Genomic DNA, 19,011 nt, shown 5'->3' with positions numbered 1-19,011 from the left:
GACCCAGTTCAAATGCTGGCTACAAATATTTTGTGATTATATGATTGTTGGCAAGTAGGAACACAGAATGGAGTAAAGAAAGAGGCTATATTTGGAGTCTAGAGTATGTAACCCTCAGCAAATCAAAACTTCTCTAACCTCAAGTTTTCTCACCTGTAAAATGAGGAAATTGGACTAGAAAATCTCTAAGGGCCCTTCCAGCTCTAAATCCTAAAATCCTTTAGAATATAGATAGCACCTAATTTACTCATTTGTAAATGGGCATAACAATATTTACGCTACATACTTCACTAACTCATGAAATCAGTATTTGGTTCAAAAAAGGCTGTCCATCGTTTAAAACTCCTTTAAGGATCTCCCAAATCTCAAGTTGACTCAAGACTAAAATGTTAAAAACAAGAGAGATGGGTGGAATAGAAGATAAGAGTTCAGAGCTTAGAGTCAGAAAGAGTTCAAATTCTGCCTCAGATATCTATGTGACTCTAAACAAAGTACTTTATACCTATGTTTCCTCATCTACAAAACAAGAATATTGGAGTCAAAGGTCTCTAAGATTACTTCTGACTTCTGATTTCCGTGAAAATGACTAGCCTTACCTGTTCTATTCAAATTAAAAGTCTATAAATTAGTTCTGCATAATCCTTACAAATGAAATCTAATCCCTCTTCCACAGAAGGGCATCTATTGAAAGATAGCCATGTTTCTCCATTTAGTTTTTCAACAGTTATGAAATGGATATAATATCATTTGCATCTTATCCTAGGGTTGTTATGAAAATAAAAATGAGATAACAGATCTGAAAAGTACTGGGGAGCACCAGATTCTATTACCACTTCAAGAATCTGTGACTATCTTGGTTTAGGTGCCCTGGAACATCCTACCACCTTTTTTTTTATTAGTAGAGTCTTCCAGAGTCGTTATGAAAGGGAAAAAAATGTCACCATGGGGATATATCTGATAATAATCCCCTCGGAACTTAAGACAAGCTGATCCTTCTAAAGTCAAAAACCTTCCAGACTAATAGGTCCTGCCCCAGCACATACCTTCCCCTGTGAGGCCTTTAAGAACCCAGAACTTCTTTCACCCCATGGTGTGGCAGCTGAGGAGGACTTCAATGGAGATTTTTTAGGGTGTAATATCAAGTAAGTATTTAAAAGGCACATATAAATTCTTAACAGCATACTTATTGAGATGAACTGGCTAAGAAAGCACAGACTCATGAATAGCCATACAAGTCATAGAAGAAAGACAGTTGACTTAAAGTGGATTTGGTTTAAATTGTTTTGTGTACAAACTAGATTGGGTAGGGAGCTAAGGTGGAAAGGCGAAAGGGGGAGTGAAGGATACTTGTGGGCTCACAACACATCGGTGCTCATCTCTTATGGCTGGATTCTGAGACAGGACAAAAGAATCAAATCAGGCCAGCAGAGATGGTCAACAGTGGCAAGAACCAGATAAAGCACAGCAGGATAACTGGAGCACTGACCACCAAGAAACCACTGTCGGTGGTGTCCAGACATTAACTGTGTTAACTGCATTGCCTCAACCTCAGACCAAATTCTCTCAGCTGTGGGAGACAGGTCTTAGAAGACTGCATGGAAAACCACAATCTGCCTATTAGTACTTATCTCTATGACTTCTGTTACATATGGGGAATTTCATATCTATATGTGCCCTGGTTTCTGTTTTCCTTCGATTGACAGTGTGATACAATGGAAAGAGGTGGTTCAAGCTTCAAATCTTGCTTGGCAGCTGTGACTTGTGTAACAAGCATGGCACTAGGCTAAGGTACTAGGGTTAATACAAAGACAAAAAGATGAAACATCCCTGATAAATGGAGGAACAACATCCCCCTAAGTCCCCAATTTTTCCCTAAAAAAGGCACTGAAACTGTTCTCAAGACCTAATAGAGGATTAAGGCTAGAGGCTCTGACAGAGCTCCACAATCAACTAAGATATATATTAAAAAAAAAAAACCAGCAAAAAACCACCACCAACAAAGCTCCCTTACAAGTAGCTGGTGGTCCTGAGATGGCTGCTGGGAGAATCAACATACCTTCTGGTTCAGAGGCATCCACAAAGCTAATATTGTGTCTATCTCAGTCAATGGTGAAATCTCACTAAATATCCTCTCCACATTACTGTTTAGTAAATGTTCTTCCATTATATGCAAGATTTTGTTCTGGATTGGAACAATACTATATAAGGGAATCCTGAATAAATGTACAGAAAAATACATTTATGTAGAAAATATATAGGAAAACTCCTCACAAAGAACTTAGAGCACAGCACGAATGCTTGGTGAATTAGGAAAGGCTTCCTGTAGATAGTGATGCTTCAGCTGAGTGCTGAAGGAAGTAGAGAGCTTTCCAAGGCAGAGATGAGGAGGAAATGTGTCAGAGGCTTGGGGATTGATCAAGTTCAAGGGCAGAGCTTTCTGAGCAAGGAACAGAGGAAAGCCAATTTTAAACGGCGAAGTGCAAGGAGAGTTAATGTCTAATCAAGCAAAAAAGGTTTGCAAGGACCAGGATGTGAATGAAGGGTTTTAAAAGCTAAAACAGACGACAGGGCTCTGGAACTGATTGAATAGGGGAATGACATGATTGTTTCTTTAAAGAAAATTGCTTCAGCTATTTTGTAGAGGATGGATTGGAGTGAAAAGAGATCTGACAGGCTAGAGGATCAAATAAGAGACTACTGTAACAGTCCAGGCAAAATGGGAGGAGGCCCTTAATTATGGTAGAAGTGGCATGAGAAACGAGGAGACAGATGAGAGAGATGTTGTACATGTAGAAATGGCAAGGTTTGATAACTGATTATATGTGTGAGTAAAAGAGAATTAGGAGTCCAAGGTAATGCTGGATTATGATTCTGGGAGACTGAAGAATGGTGGTACTTTTAACAATATAGACAAGGGGGAGTTTAGAGATGGATAACTCAATGTCCTTGGACCTCAGTTTCCTCAACTGTGAAATGAGGGATTGGGCCAGATGAACTCTGAGGTCCTTTCTTGCTCTAGATCTATGATCCTATTATTCATCCTAGTCATGTTCTAGATTCTGCCTACTGCTGGGTCAACAGGCTCTAGAAAATTGCACACATTGCATTTTATTTCCACACTATAGGGCTGGGCTATAAATAACACTTATTATCTGTATTTCTATGTATAAGTGAATTTTAGAACCAAAGAAAAGGGAATATAGAACAAATTGGAAATTAGCAAAAAACAATAAACTTTCCTAGAAAAGGGAGATCATTTCCTCAAGAGGAGGAACAATAAACCTTGGACACCTGGAGGCTGTAAAATTAGTCCTAGTTAATGCAGGTTAAGAGCTGGATCATATTTACCACTGGTCAGTTAACCCCATTTTAATCATAATTTTAAACCTCTAGGCATTCAGTTTTGATGCTATCAAATGAGAAATTCTTTCTTGTCAGGGTATAGTTTCTAAACAACACTAATGGCATCTTAATAATTAGGTGGGGGGGGGGGTAGGGGGAAGAGGAAATACAACATTTCCACAATAGAGAACAATAAAGGCATAGTGCTGATAGAATCCTATTTGGCTGTAAGGAGGATAATTCAGGAAAAAATTAAATATTGCATTCATTTAAAAATTCTGAATACTAATAAGCTCGATATTTATTCAGAACAAAAAGAAAAGAAACTGATATTAAATAAGCAGAAAAAGATTCACAACAGCCAAGAAATTAATCAAGAGAACTAATCTAGTTAAAAATTCATATGCTGTAATACTAAATAAGGGTGTTCCAAAAGTCCTAGTGACATTTTATATAATATTTAATAACTTTAAATATTTATATATTTTAATAACTTTAAATAATAACTTTAATAACTCAAAATTTGCATTAAGATTAAGACATTTGACACATAGTTTGTAGATAAAGAAATATAAAGATACACTCTCATAAAAATAGTGTGTTTTAGTGGAAAGAGCAAGACTGTCAGAAAGTCCTAAGTTCATTTCCCATACCTTGACACACACTCTAGTTCCTCTGTCACACCTATGATGGCTAGAACAGTTGCCAGTCTACACTGGCTTCTAAACCAGTGAATTCACAGATCGAGATAAAAATACAACACCAACAGCAAAACACAATGCTATGGAATTTTGTCATTGTTCTCATTAGGGACTCTCAACAATTTGTCTTCAGACAAAAACCACCCCATATTCCTATGCTCCTCTCTATACTCACTGTACCCAGTGCATTCTCAAGTGCCACTCTCCTTCTCCCAATCTGAGCTCCTCCCCATCAAGAGTGCTATACATACATTCCCAGTTCAAAAGATCTGTGACCTCAAGTATTCTGGCCCCCAAGAAATTCAGAACCAGGAAGTAACTTGATATGCTATTCAAAATTGAGAGGGAAAGAGCACAGCAAATACCTGATAGAAGCTAGATCCTAATCCTTTTGTCTTTTAAGGGATAAGTATCAGGAGATGGTTATGTGTGTGAGTAATAAGGGAAAATTATGCTCCAGACACTGGCCCTGATTATCAATAATGAAGAGTTAACAAAATGAGAAGGGGAAAAAAATTGGTTATCCTAAAATAATAGAAATTACAGTCATTATTGTGAACTGCTTACCATTGGTGCCTAATTATCATTCTGTAACACAACAATTATGTGTCATTAAAAATATGTCACTTTAATTTTGTAGGTTTACTTGATTTTGATGGTAAATTTTACACATGCACAAGGATGACTGAAAATAATGAGCCTGGTCCCACAAGCCACATAGACAATTAATTCATTATTTAATAATCATAATAATAATAGCAGTAGTAATTGTTATCAGAAGCATCAAAAATAATAGCAACTCATTTACATGAGACTTTATCATTTATAAAATGCTTTTAAAAAGAAAAGGTAGCAGGGGGCAGCTAGGTGGTGCAGTGGATAGAGCATCGGATCTGGAGTCAGGAGGACCTGAGTTCAAATCAGACCTCAGACCTAGCTATATGGCCTCAGGCAAGTCACTTAACCCTATTGTCTTGCAAAAACCTAAAAAAAAGAGGTAACACTGTCTACAGAGGGCTTCTGAAATCAGGTTAAATATATATAATATATTTAACAAAAAAGAAGTAAAAATACAATATAATATAAAGTGTTAATATGTGGTTTTCTAAGTCAATCTATGATTATAGGGATCCTTACTTACAGTTTAGTGGCTCAGTTTCTATTTGAGTTTGATACCACCTTAGTGGGCTCATTGTCAGAAAGAAATAGAGATTCAAATCCCACCTCAGACATTTACTAGGGTAAAATCATTTAACCTTACCCAGTCTCAGTTTCATTACCTCTAAAATGAGGATAATAATAGCACCTACTTTCCAGTGTTGCGTATACAAAGTTTAAAAGTAATATATATAAATATTATTATAAATTATTATTATAAACTATTATTATTAGTCCATCATATGTTCAATCTCCAGTCTAGTCTCCATAATACTCAGGTATTAATGAAGCTAGATGCTTAAAAGAATGGGGAAAGGCTAGCAGAGAAAGACATTGATCAATAGAGAATTTCAAGCAATTAAGAAATAATTGGAATGAAACCAAGAGGCAAGTAAAAAGAATGATAGATAATTCAAAGACTACTAGTAGAGTATCATTTCTTATGAATTTCATGTTTGCATTCTGCTAATCTGCATAAAAATCATCATGGAAAGTTTTAATTCATGGAGAAGCAGAACAGGGAAAAAAGATACACCTTCTACCTATGAGACCAGATTCTACTTCAGAGTGTTCAATTTAGAGCCACACTTACAGATTCACCTAAAGTCAAGGCTACAAAATTTCCTTTATCTATAAAAATGGTCAAATGCATATTCAATCTAACCTAAAATTCTGTTTCAGATGGGAACCATCAAGGAAAGATGCAATAAAGCAACAATTTGCATACTACAGGTGCTTATTAAATGTCTGTTCTATTAAATTAAATGGTTGTGATCTTCCTCCTGGCTATCTCTTCTCTATTCCCCCTTGATATCACTCTGGCAGTATCCCTCATTACCACCCAAGCAAAAGAAGACACATAAAGCTCTATGAAAATTTTAAAGTGCTATATAAATGCCAGCTATCAATAGGCAAAATAAATATCCTACACTGTTGTCTTTCCATCCCCACTCCATCTTCTCTCACTCCAGGTTCCCTTGCTAGATTTATCTTTTTTGTTTAGGTATACACTTAATCATGTCACTGCTTTACCCAAAACCCAGTGAAGACACTCTCTAGGCTGCCAAGCAAAATTAATCTGCTTCACAATCTGGCACCCATCTACCTCTGCTAGGTTCTAGGTTTTGAAAGCACAGACCATATTTTATCTACTTTTTGTTCTCCATAGTACACTTCAAGTAGGCTAGACATATAATCTCCTAGGAGCAGCAGTGACTCCAACCATTAGAATAAAAGATCCTCAAGAGCATGGATTGCCTCACTTTGTTTTTGAGACACAGTATTTAGCAGAAGTATGCACTCACTAAAGGCTTTTCATTCATTTAAAAAAATAAACATTACATATATTTATAACTGAGCAAAATTCTCTTCCAAAGACAAAATTGAAAATAGGAAGGGGGAAAGCTCTCTCCATCCCATCATGGGCTTAATAATTGTCTAATTTTACATCTCTACTTAATTAAAGGATCATATAATTTTTTTAAATTTCCAATATCTTTCTTGCTGAGGCAATGTGTGACATAAGGTAATGATACCAAACACTAATAGAAACTAGCATGGTAAACCATACATAAGGACTATATATTCAGATTATCTTTGTTTATTGTATTTTTATTTTGTTAAATAATCATTTAAACTCCTCAGTTAGCAAAATGAGAGGATTGAACTCAATTACCTAAGGTTTTTTTTAATAGCTAAATCTAAGATTCTATCATCCCAAATGATATTCCGAACAAGTCAACTCCTAACAACTCCAGTTGTTAGGTGTTACTGCATCCTGCCCATCTTAAATTATTTTTTTAAATCTACCCTTATTATTTATTTATTTATGTATATGCACAGTGGAAGGTAAGCTCTTTGAGGGCACAATTTCATTTTTATTTTTATGCCCCAAACATCTAGAAGACAGTCTGGCATATAGTAGGAAGTATGTAAATGCTTATTGAATTGAACTGACCACCAGATAAATTCTTGTCATGGAAACCCAGGAAACAAAAATATAAATAAATGATGTGAGGCCTTCAGACCCATGGAACCTTTCACTTCTGAAGTAACAATGGAAAACTGAAAGGAAAGGGAGTATGGAATTCTAAGAATCAAACCATTTAAAAAATCATTGATAAACTCAGCAACTGATGCTCTGGATGAAATCTCCAGTCATTAATTTCCAATATATCATACTATATATAAGAAATGAACCTACCACTGACATTTTTGAATTAAATGAAACCAGAAGACAAAGAGATGTTGGTACTCAATGGGAAGTAACTCATAGATTCACCTTGGAGATGCAAACAAAGGAATTAGTAGTTTATTTCATCTTGCATCCAAGAAGCTATAAATAACATCATTACAAGGCTCTTTTATCATTAGTATCAGTGTTCTAATGACTTCAACAATACCATGAAAATAACTACCTATACATCTACTGTAAAGAAAAAAAGTAGAGAAGTTCTACCAACAACCTGAAAGGACTCTCCAAACAATATATGTTTTGCTACTCTTGTGACTTTAAACCCAAGGTAAACACAGGAAAATGTGGAAAAGAATTTTGGAAAATATGGTTTAGGTTTAAAAAATGAAGTCATTAAAGACTGGTTGACTCATGCCTTTGAATTCTTTCTTCACTAAGAGAGTGAGAAGTTAAAAGAAATGGCAAATAAAGCAAAGATTGGGTAACAACTTCTCAGGCATATATTGTTAGAGGATTCTTGTTCAGAGTCCCACTCTGTGATCCCCCCCAAAATTATATTGGCTACAGACAGGAAGTGGTTAGTAGCCCATGTGGGAGTTATAAGAGATATAAACTGAGCAAAGGTCAAAATTAGTAACGAATTATAAAAATAACAATGAGAAAAAGACACAACTTCAACCTGACATCCAAAATAACAGACTCTATGAAACAGAGTATCACTATTTCCTATAAAACATTCAAGATAATGAGGGGGCTAAAAGATCCCAAGAAACCTCTTCAGTCAGCAAGCATATTTATCTCCTGGTTAAGTGTAGAGATGGTTACCAAGGGCAACCCCCAACTTAGAATACAATCCCATTTGAAAAAAAAACAGAGGAAGATGGGGGAAGATTAAGATAGGATTTGTTTTATAAAGCAGATGGTTAAAAACAAGTCTAAAGAAAGCTTAGTGAGAGGCTCACTGTTAACCTCATTGGAGTTTAAGTAAACCTTGATAAAAGGTACTCACTACTGTCAAAGAAGATATACTAGGAAGGTAACAGGGATTCCCCTTTAAATTACAGTGCCTTCCAGTCAACAAGTAACAACAATGGACCTTCCCAGTTATTACTGAAATAACTAAATAGATGAAAAATATTCAAATTATGATTTGTACTTAGTGTGTGAGTGTGACAAAAACCACAGAGGCACAATGATTTGGGACTAGAAATTTGTGGGAAAGAATGACCTAGATTGGATTGCATTTTGGAAAGTACAGTGCTTTAAATGATTTTAAATTGCCTCAATGCTAAAGCTCAACTTTTCAATTCAAATATCCTCCTAGAATTGCTATATGGTACAAATCTTAAAATACTGTAGTCCCTCAAGAATCAAAATTAAGGGTGATATGAAAAGCAATGGTGGCATGTAATTTAGAGAATATTTCAAATAATGACCTATGTGGAATAAGCAACATGAGGGATTATCAATCAGGAAATGGTCACCTGGAAAGAGTGGGAGAGCTATGGTTAATTAGGATTTATTTGGTGTCTACAATGTACAAGGCACTTATGTTATAATCCAAGCAAAACCAAAGCAGTTGCCTGCCTGCAAGGAGATTAAAGTCTAATGAGGAGATGTTACATGTACAGAGAAGGAATGAAGGGCCATGTGTGAGGGAAGAACAAGCAGGCTACCAAGATGGCTTAACTCTAGATAAATGCGTGGCACAGTAAAAGCAGAAAGGGGTAGGGTGGAGAAAAGCTTTAAATGTCAAACAGAGAAGTTCAAAGGTAATAGAAAGCCACTAGAGTTTACTGACTAGAGGAAATGACGTAGCCAGATACTCTTTAGGAACATCACTTAGGCAGGGAGACTAGGAGAAGGGAAGTTAAATAGGAAACTATTAAAATAGTCTAGACAAAAGATAAAGAGGGTCTAAACTAAGGCAGTGGCTTGTGCAGGTAGACAGAGACCTATGCAAAAAATGTTACAGAAATCGAAATTATGAGAATGAGCAACTAATTGAGATGTTTTGTGAGAACAGGAAATCCAACATGACAAATATTACTAAAAGCTTTGGTTATTAAAAAGACAGTGGTGCCCCCATCTGACTCCCCCACAATAATAGGAAAGTTCTGAAGCTGGGGAACCTAGGCTGGGGAACATAGGGAGTAAAGATAAGTCTGGTTTTGTATTGGTAGAGTATAAGATGCTCCCAGGAATATCTAATTTGAAATATCCAATAGGCAGTGGGTGAGATGGAACTGAAATTCAAGGAGAGCCTGGGTCTAGATAAATAGAACTGATTCATTTATAGAGATATAATTGAACCCTTGGGAACTACTGAGGTCACCAAGTGAGAATGTGTGAAGAGAAAAGAGAAGAGGGCCTGGGTAAAGCCTTGGGTAAAAACCACAACTAGTGAATGCAACAAGGATAATGATCCAGCCAGGGAGTCAGACAAGTAGAAGAACCTTCAAGTAAGCAGTGACACAAACCCAGAGGAGAAAATGTGCAGGAAGACATGGTGATCAGCAGCAGACAAGTTAAAAAGGATGAGCTTCGAGAAGAGGCTATAATAGGATTTGGGAAATCTAGGATCACTGGTAATTTTAGGAGAGAGAAGTTTTTAAATGGGAGAGGAAAAGCAGCTTAGAATGTTTCTTTCAAAGAATGGCTCAGATACTTTTTTTTACTTTATTTTTCTTAAGCTTTTTTTTTTTTGGAAGGGGGAGTCAATTTTCTTTCACATAACTAATATGTAAATGTCTTGCATGACCACACAAGAATAACCTATATAGAGTTGCTTTCCTTCTCTACAGGTGGTGGGGTGGGGAGGGAGGAAGGGAAAGAATTCAGAATTCAAAGTTTTAAAAAACAAATGCTAAAAATTTTTACACATAGTTGGGGAAAAATAAAATACTAAATAAATTCAAAAGTAAGAGTGGCTGGTATATAGAACAATAGAGAACAAGAGAGACTAACCAGGATCTAGTAAGGGTTTAAGGAGACCTGGATCCACAGAGATGGACACCTCTAATCCTGGCTACTAGAGAGGTTGAGGCTGGTGCATCTCCTGAGCCCAAGTGCGCTAAGCTCATTCAGAGTCTAGTAAGTTGAGCACCAATAGACTGAGGTCCTAAAAGGAGGATGGTCATGAATGCCCAAGAAGGGGAGGGAATCAGTCCAGATCGGAAAGGAAGTATCAAAGCTTTGGGACTGGGCCTATGAGTGCCAATTGCATTTCTCTCCTGGCCAAGACAGAGAGAAAGGCAGTCTCCTCATTCCCCTGCTCCCCTCCCAAAAAGATTACATCTGGGATACTATTCCATGAGGCTAACAGATGGATTGCCCATGTGCTGTCCTAAAACTCATGCTATGTATAATGATCAAGAGGAAAATATCTAATGCACTGGATAAATCTTCTGAGCTGACCTTTATGGATATACTGGACAAGAAGGGTACAGGATCAAAAGGCATGGATAGATTGCCAGCTATACAAAAGGAGATAAGACCCACATTAAAGACATCCCAGAGAACCCACTCTTTACAATTTTCCATCCAGAAAAGCATTTGTCCTTCATGGGTGGCACAGTAGATGGGCATCAGCCCTGGAGTCGGGAGAACCTGAGTTCAAATTTGAACCACCAAGCTGTGTGACCTTGAGCAAGTCACTTAACCCCATTGTCTTGCAAAATTGCCCCCGCCCCTGAAAAAATACCCCAGAAAAGCATTCTCTCTTCTGGGTTTTTTTTTTTTTACCGTTAAATCACTTCTTTATCCATACAAAAACAATGCTTCTATACTAAGAGTACATTTCTTTTTAAGCACCTGTGTGAAAATTTATGTAAAATGATACAAAGTAAGCAGAAAATAATAAGCACAATGTAAATTTAAAGAACCAAAGCTAATTATATATATATACACACACACACACACACAGCATAATTATATATCTATATACAATATACAATTAAATAAAAATATATTCATAGGATCTTTGTATATAGTATATACACTTTATCTATTATAGTATAGATACTAGTTATATACAGAATTTATAAACATTAAGTGTCTATAATTATAATATAGCATATTATCATTATAGTTATATAAACAATTTATATTTATAATTTTATATGTATAACTAATATATATGTAAGCTGTAGATAGGTAAATACATGATATATAAAATAATTTATGCAGACTAGTTATGTATATAACTTGCACTTAGATATGTTAATATTAGTTATTTACATGATTTATATATATAGATTTTATATATATAATTAGTGTGTATACATGCATGTGTATCAATCTCAATAGGTAATAATTCTAGCAATCAAGCTTGGCCCTAACAAGAGAACATACATCTCCTACTTTTTTCTTGTAGAAGTGGAGGGAGGAGGAGGAGGAGAAGGAGGAAGCCCACAATATTACAAATGCAGAATGTAAAGGGTCCAAAAATCCTCAGACTCAGCTGGTGTTCTCCATCAGTGTTGCCAAACTGCTTTTTTTTACCTCTTTCCTTTCTATTCTTTGTTACAACAACTGGACTCTTTGAATTAAAAAGAGGTAAGATAATAGTTATAAAAAAACAAAAGATATCAATAAAAAAATAGCCTGTGATATGGTCTCTTGTCTTAAAGATATCTTAAAATCTGAACTGATTCACTTGACAGATAACTGTTTGTTTATTATAAATAATAAATAATAATCATTCTGATAAATAGTCCTAGGTTAAATCCTAAAGGAGATATAAAAAATGTATACAACAAGATCTTTGCCCTAAAATAGATTATAACCTAATTAATGCCTTCCATCACATTATAATTATCAATATCAATATCAACATCTATCAGTAGCTATCATATAAGACAGTTCATTAGAGAACTATAGGAACTATTGTTCTATTAGAAACCAGGAGGGATGGGAATTCAGGGAAGCCTGGAAGGATTTGCATGAACTGATGCTGAGTGAGATGAAAAAACAGAAAAACACTGTACACCCTAACAGCAACATGGGGGGGGGGGGTGTGATGATCAACCTTAAAGGACTTGCTCATTCCATCAGTGCAACAATTAGGGACAATTTGGGGCTGTCTGCAATGGAGAATACCATCTGTATCCAGAGAAACAACTGTGGAGTTTGAAAAAAGACCAAACACTATTAACTTTAATTTAGGGAAAAAACCTGATATCTTATTGTCTGATCTTGCTATCTCTTCTATTTTGTTTCTTCCTTAAGGGTATGATTTCTCTTGCATCACATTCAATTTGGATCAGTGTATACCATGGAAACAATGTAAAGAAGGGCAAATTGCCTTCTGTGGGGGTGGGGGAGGGGAAGTAAGCCTGGGGAAAAATTGTAAAACTCAAATAAAATCTTTAAAAATAAATAAATAAAAGAAGGGTTAATAAAAAACTAGGCATTCAGAAGAGGAAGAATACAATTAACTATACTCAGTTAAGTTAATCATGATTTCAATAGGCATGTATATTTGTTTTGGCAGTTATGATATTTTATAGATGCCACCAGGTTAAATGAATTAAAGGGCAGTATATACATAGAACAAGTGAAAACAGAATAATCAAATTTCAAAAGTCGAAAACCATGAGGTTCACTTCAGTGCTCACAAAAACTGCTTCAAGACAAAATAAATCATTTTCCAAGAAGGCTAGAAACATTTTTCAAAAAGAAAACTATTAAAAGTTTACTTCAAAGCAAATATTTAAAAGAAAGTCATCTACTGTTCATGCAGGTGATGAAAGTTTTATGAGAAGCGATTTTTTTTAAACCATCCTTCAGCTCACAAAATGTGAAGCAAAGGCAGTTCTTATAAATTCAAATCTGATCTTTAGGTTGGAAGAACAGATTGTAAGGCTATCACTTAGCTACCAGGTTGTGACATGTGTTGTTCCTCAAGACTCATTTTTCTCATACACTTTTATTATCTATATTCATGGATTTTATATTCACGTTGTTTTCCAGGAACATAACTCTGCAGTGAACCTGAAGGGATTACTGTATTTACATCTGAATGTGGATCTAACTGATGTCTTGGGCAGCCATGTCAGAAAAAATCATTAAGATGCACTAAGAAGGCCTGACCCAGAAGCTTCCTTTGCTCAACTCCTCTGAAATTTGCTCTCTATTGGGAATAGACTTCTCTCAGAGGAAAAAAAAAAAGGTCTAATGATCTCACTCAGATGTAACATACAACAGGAGACAATGTAAAATTTAGCTTTCACAGGGTTTTTTGAAGACAAAAGCAAAATATCAACCAAGCAAATGATATATAGTAGTGGACATTCAAAAAAATCTTCAATGAATGACCTGCCTCGCATTTGGAAAATGAGATTAAGAGATGAGAAGAATCTAGGAAGTTTATAAAAACTCAAGGTAGGGGCAGTTAAGTGACACAATGGATAAAGCACAGGTCCTGAGTCAGGAGTCCCTGAGTTCAAATCCAGCCTCAGACACTTAATAATTACCTAGTTGTAGGACCTTGGGCAAGTCACTGAACCCCTCTACCTTGCAAAAAAAAAACTCTAAAAAATCCAAAGTTCCTGAGTCTGGGGTACAGAGTCAACAGGCATCAGAAGAAAGGACAAATGAAGGCAATCTAAATTTTTCTGGGTCTACTGAAAGATTTCTGCTGTCTGAAGACATAGCTTGCACTGGGCTAAGTAATTAGGGCATCAACAGGGATCTACTAATTACTAATATTTACCCTGGGAGAATAAGAGAGGTGGTGAGGGCTCCTAAGCCAACAGCACAACTTGCCTGAGAAGTTGCAAAGATCTTGAATTTGATAAGGATGGGAAGGCAGGGAACCATTTAGTGACAACCATTTTTGTTGGATCATGTTAGTGCTTCTGCTACAAACAATAAGCATGGAGCTATCTTACAAAGCCTTCCCCAGCAGGAAGACCTCATAAAGAATGAGAAAAATTAAGAATTTAAAAAAGCATCCAAACTGCCAACATAAATGTCAAGAGGTTATAAGGTGGAAGTGGTACTAGGGAAGGACATCTGAACTTCAGAGACAAAGAATGTATAACAAAAGCCTTCCCAAAGAAGATGCATTTGTACTTTCTTCAAAAAAGGTGTTTCTAAAATTCCATAGCTGAAGATGGCACCAAGAGCAACAATATTAGTCACTGGCCACAGAAGTTAGTTCTCATACTTCCCAGCTAATAAGCACAGAAGATGACTTGATATAAGCAATAGGGAGGAACGCAACTTTACAAGGGCATGAATTTCAGATGTTAACAGGGAGGTCCCTAAGAAAAAATCTTCAGGGATCTTGAAGACATTAGCAGGAAAATGAAGGTTCTAAAGACTTTACATGAGTCAACGATCTTTAATGGAATGAAATAATGGAAATAGGGTAAAGAAAGAAGAGAAATAAATATTCCTATGAAGTATTCTAAAATCCGAGAAGCATGAAAGACTTACATGAAGATATTAAGGGGAAAAAAAGAAGGGGACATCATGGCAAAATTATGGTAAATGCCATGAATCCAGCTGGAGAAAATATATGATTTCTGTATCCAAATGACACAGTTTGTCCTTGCAAGTCAGTGAAGTTAAATGCTACGATGTTTTGGACAATGTGTTAAGTACTGGGACACAAAGAATTAAAAAAGGTCTACTCTCCGGGAATTTTATGGAGGATAAACTGGAGAAAGTCACAGGAAGAACAGGCATTCCCATTATAAGAGAGAGATACCAAAAGAATTCTCATAGAAGGTGAAATTTTAGCTGGAACTTTAAAGAAGCCAGGGAAGCCAAGAGCAGAGATGAGTGGAGAAATTATTCAAGCATGGCGGGGGGGGGGGGGGGGGGGGGGGGGAAGAATAGCTAGTGAAAATGCACTGATCTATAAATGGAAGGTCTTGTACAAGAAAAGTAAGGAGATCAGTGTAATTGGATCAGAGGATCTACCAGGGAATAGGCCTTCAAGATTGAAAAGGCAGGAAGGGACTAGGTTGGGAAGGGTTTTCAAAGCCAGAGATATTTTTTTAATTTGAACCTAAGTCAGTGCAATTGACTGAATAAAAGAAGATCAATTTGACAGTGAGTGGAGGATGGACTGGACTGGGGAGAGACTGAGGCAGGGAGATCAGAAGGCTATTACAATAACCCAGTCATGATGTGAAAAGGGCCTGCACCAGAGTGAAGATGATGTCAGAGGAGAGAAGGGACAACAAAAGTGTAATCAGTAAGATTTGACAACTGATTGGAAATCATGGATGAGAGAGAGTGAGGAGTAAAGAATGATAACTCAGATTGTGAGCCTAGGTTGGGAGGGTGGGAACCTGGAGAGTTGGGAAGGGGACAGTGGTGGTTAATAGGTTCTGTTTTTAACATGCTGAGTTTAAGTTGACTATGAGACATCCAATCAACACAGTCAATAGACTTCAGTTACCTACTGGACATCTCAAATTGGATGTCTCATAAACACTTAAATGTGAGATCAGAGGTCAAGAGAGAGGTTAGGGCTGTATACACATTAGCATGGAAATGGTAACTGAATCTGTTGATCTGATGAGAAGGAAAAGAGAGGATGCCCCAGGACAGAGTCTTGGGAGACACTCACAGTTAGTGGAAGTAACCAGGATGAAGATTCAGCAAAGAAGACTGAGAAGGAGTAGTCAGACAGGTAGGAGTAGAACCAGGAGAGAGCAGTTTCACGAAACCTAGAGAGAAGAGAGTATTAAAGAAAAGAAGGTGATCAACAGTGTCAAAAGCCACAGTGAGGATGAGGGTTTAGAAAAGTCCATTGGCAATCAAGAGATCACTGGTAACTTTAGAGAGAGAGAGAGCACTTTCATTTGAATGATGAAGTCAGGAACCAGACTACAAAGTTAAGAGAGAGAAAGAAAAGGAAGTGGCAACACTGCCTGCAGACAGTCTTCTCAAAGAATTTAATCAAAAAAGAGAGACCTCCAAGACAGAACTGATGAGCTCAGAGTGCAAACTGAAGCATATTTACATGATTTTTCTTGCTTTTTTTTTTTGCCCTCACAACATGGCTAAAGTAGAAATAGGTTTTGCATGACTTCATATGTAAAACAGGCATCATATTTCTTGTCTTCTCAATGAGTGGAGGTTAGGCAGAAGAGAGGGAGAGAATTTGAAACAAAAAAATTTTAATCAAATTTTTAAAAAGGGAAGAGAAATGGCTATGGGGATAGAAGGAAGATGGAGTGTATTTGTAGTACAGATGTACTTGTAGGCAGTAAGGAAGTAGCTAGTAGACAGTGAAGAAAATTGAAGACTTGTAAAAGAGTAGGATGAGAAGAAGGAGAAATCTGCTAGAGAAGAAGAAAAGGGATTGGATCATTTGTGCATGCTGAAGGAGACTGCCCTGGTCATGGGAAGTACCATCTATTCATGTAAGATGGATGAAGAAGAAGGCAACTGAATGATATGAGAGGAAAATGAGGATAAAAGTGAGCTCTTAGGAAAGACCATTTTTTTCCCCCAATGAAATATGAGACAAAGTTCTCAGCTACAAGAGTGAGGAAGGGGAAATCATGGGAAGCTTGAGGAGGGAAGAAAAGATCTGGAAAAACTATTGTGAGGAATGGGTTAGTGAATCAGTCAGGGAGATAAAAAAAGGATTTTATTTTGCAGTGAGGACTCAGTTGGGATTACGTTAACATAAATCTGGAGTGGACTCCCTTAGACACTGGTGATTTTCTCCAGCTTCATTTAGCAGCATGTAAGTAGCAACAAAAGCAGTGAATGGTGGGGATGATCCAAAGATGAGGCTTGGCAGGGCAAGATCAGTGATGTAATAAAGTACCAGGTAAGTGAATAAAGAAAAGAATTAATTCTAGGGATGAACTAGTTGCCCAAACTATCAAGATGGAGAAGGAAAGATAACCTGGGAAAGAACTGAAAGATGGAAGGACTGGAGGTCATGGTGAAACTAAGGAACAAAATTAGGAGTTGCTAGATAAAAGTGGAATGACAACAGATTATAATCTGATAAAATAATTTGCAAGTTCATGAGCTCAAACTCAGGAAACACTTAAGGTGATAGCAAGATCAAAGGTCTGACCTATCTTTTGTGTGTACCAAAGGTGGGGTAGAGGAATAGGTCTTGGGAAATGAGAAAATTGAAAAACTGGGAGCTTAAGGTGTTTGAGGCAGTATCAGTATTGATGCTTCAAGTCCTTTAGTGTTAGGACAAGGGTTGAGAAGAAGAGAAAGACTCTGAGTCAGAGACTGAACTCTCTGAGGAAAGGATCAAGTCCTGGAGATAACAATTACCAGAATCTTGGCTGCATAAATAGGTGAATGATAACAAAGGACTCAAATAGAACAGATAAGAGCCTATGACTTGAGAATCTAAAAAGAAAGTTTGTTCAGGAGTGATGGGAGGACCTCAAACAAGATTCTGGCAACATCATCACAAGAGATTCAAATGAGAAAGAAAGGAGGTGGGGCTAGGTAGAAGTGTTCAAAAAGACCAGTTTCAGAGACATTAAGTGTGTACTGATAAACTTGGAATTTGAAAGAGTATATATGTACAAAAGCACGTCAAGATCCTAAAAAAGAATAGTGTTGGGAAAGTCTAAGTCCAATATGACCTAAGATGTGATAAATGGTAAAGACAAAAATAGGACAAAAACAGGGAAAGGAATTAGCCATATTGCGGGGAAGAGGAAGATAAAGGGCTAGAATCCCTATATGGTAAAAAAAGGGAAAATAATTTACATTTACATTTAAGGTTTTCAAAGCACTTTATAAACAGTATCTCATTTGATGAGATGATGATGGGAAATAGAAAGAAGACCAAATTACTCAATTTATTTTGCTTCTATTTTCTCTTTCAGGGAGAATAATTTTCAAGCTAAAAAGCATTTTATTAAGATGGTTAACCAGGAATTAAAATCCAAGATAAAGAGATAGTAAGAATATTTAGATTAACTAATGTCACTTGCTTCAGACTTAGGTACTAAAAAGAAATTGCAACCTGTGACAGATTGCTTAAGTGTTATTGGTGATCTCTAAGACTCACTCCGAACAGGGAGGTTGCCACAAGACTGAACACACATACAAACATCATTCTGACTTTCAAAAACAGGAAGGAAATAGATGCAGATAATAGGCCAGTGATCATGATGTAAATTCCCGGTAAAATTCTAAAACAAAATGGTCTCTGAACATTTGGGAAAGAAAGAAGTGATCATTTAAGCCAAGAGAAGTTCATAAGAACAAGTCATTTCCCTTTTTTCTTCAGTTGCTAGATTACTAAACCTGGAGAATAGTGTGAATACAATATATCTGGATTTTCATCTGAATTCTTACTTCAGAGTGAACAAATTCCCTCCATTTCTGGACCTCTTTATTTCACATTCTTTCATCTGGTAGACTTCACTGAGACCTAAGTCCATCCAGATGATGCTGTGTCCCTGACTGTCCTCTTCAGCACTAATTTCTCTTACACTCTTCCAACATATGCTGCTTGGAAAGTAGGACTTTGACTACTCAGTCCTCATTATTATTTATGGACTCTCTTTAACTCCACCACTCAGCAACTTCATTCCATTAAATCCAATCAATGAAGTGTAAATTAGGGTGGCAGTAGTATACCAATCACCCCCAAGTCATTCT

At 36.6% G+C, this 19,011-nt stretch overlaps 1 protein-coding gene and 1 long non-coding RNA gene across 4 annotated transcripts in view; one reads left to right on the top strand and one right to left on the bottom strand.

Annotated features, from left to right (window-relative positions):
• RRBP1 (ribosome binding protein 1) overlaps positions 1-19,011 on the bottom strand; it is a 127,590-nt gene that overhangs the window by 79,737 nt on the left and 28,842 nt on the right. The window lies entirely within an intron of this gene.
• Positions 1,011-5,980, top strand: LOC141504416 (uncharacterized). Its single transcript, XR_012473364.1, has 2 exons — positions 1,011-1,142; positions 5,883-5,980. It is a non-coding gene; the product is annotated as an uncharacterized LOC141504416 (long non-coding RNA).

This window comes from Macrotis lagotis, chromosome 1 (genome assembly GCF_037893015.1).
Source record: "Macrotis lagotis isolate mMagLag1 chromosome 1, bilby.v1.9.chrom.fasta, whole genome shotgun sequence".
Taxonomy (NCBI): Eukaryota; Metazoa; Chordata; class Mammalia; order Peramelemorphia; family Peramelidae; genus Macrotis; species Macrotis lagotis.
This window is presented reverse-complemented; position numbering and strand designations above follow the sequence as displayed.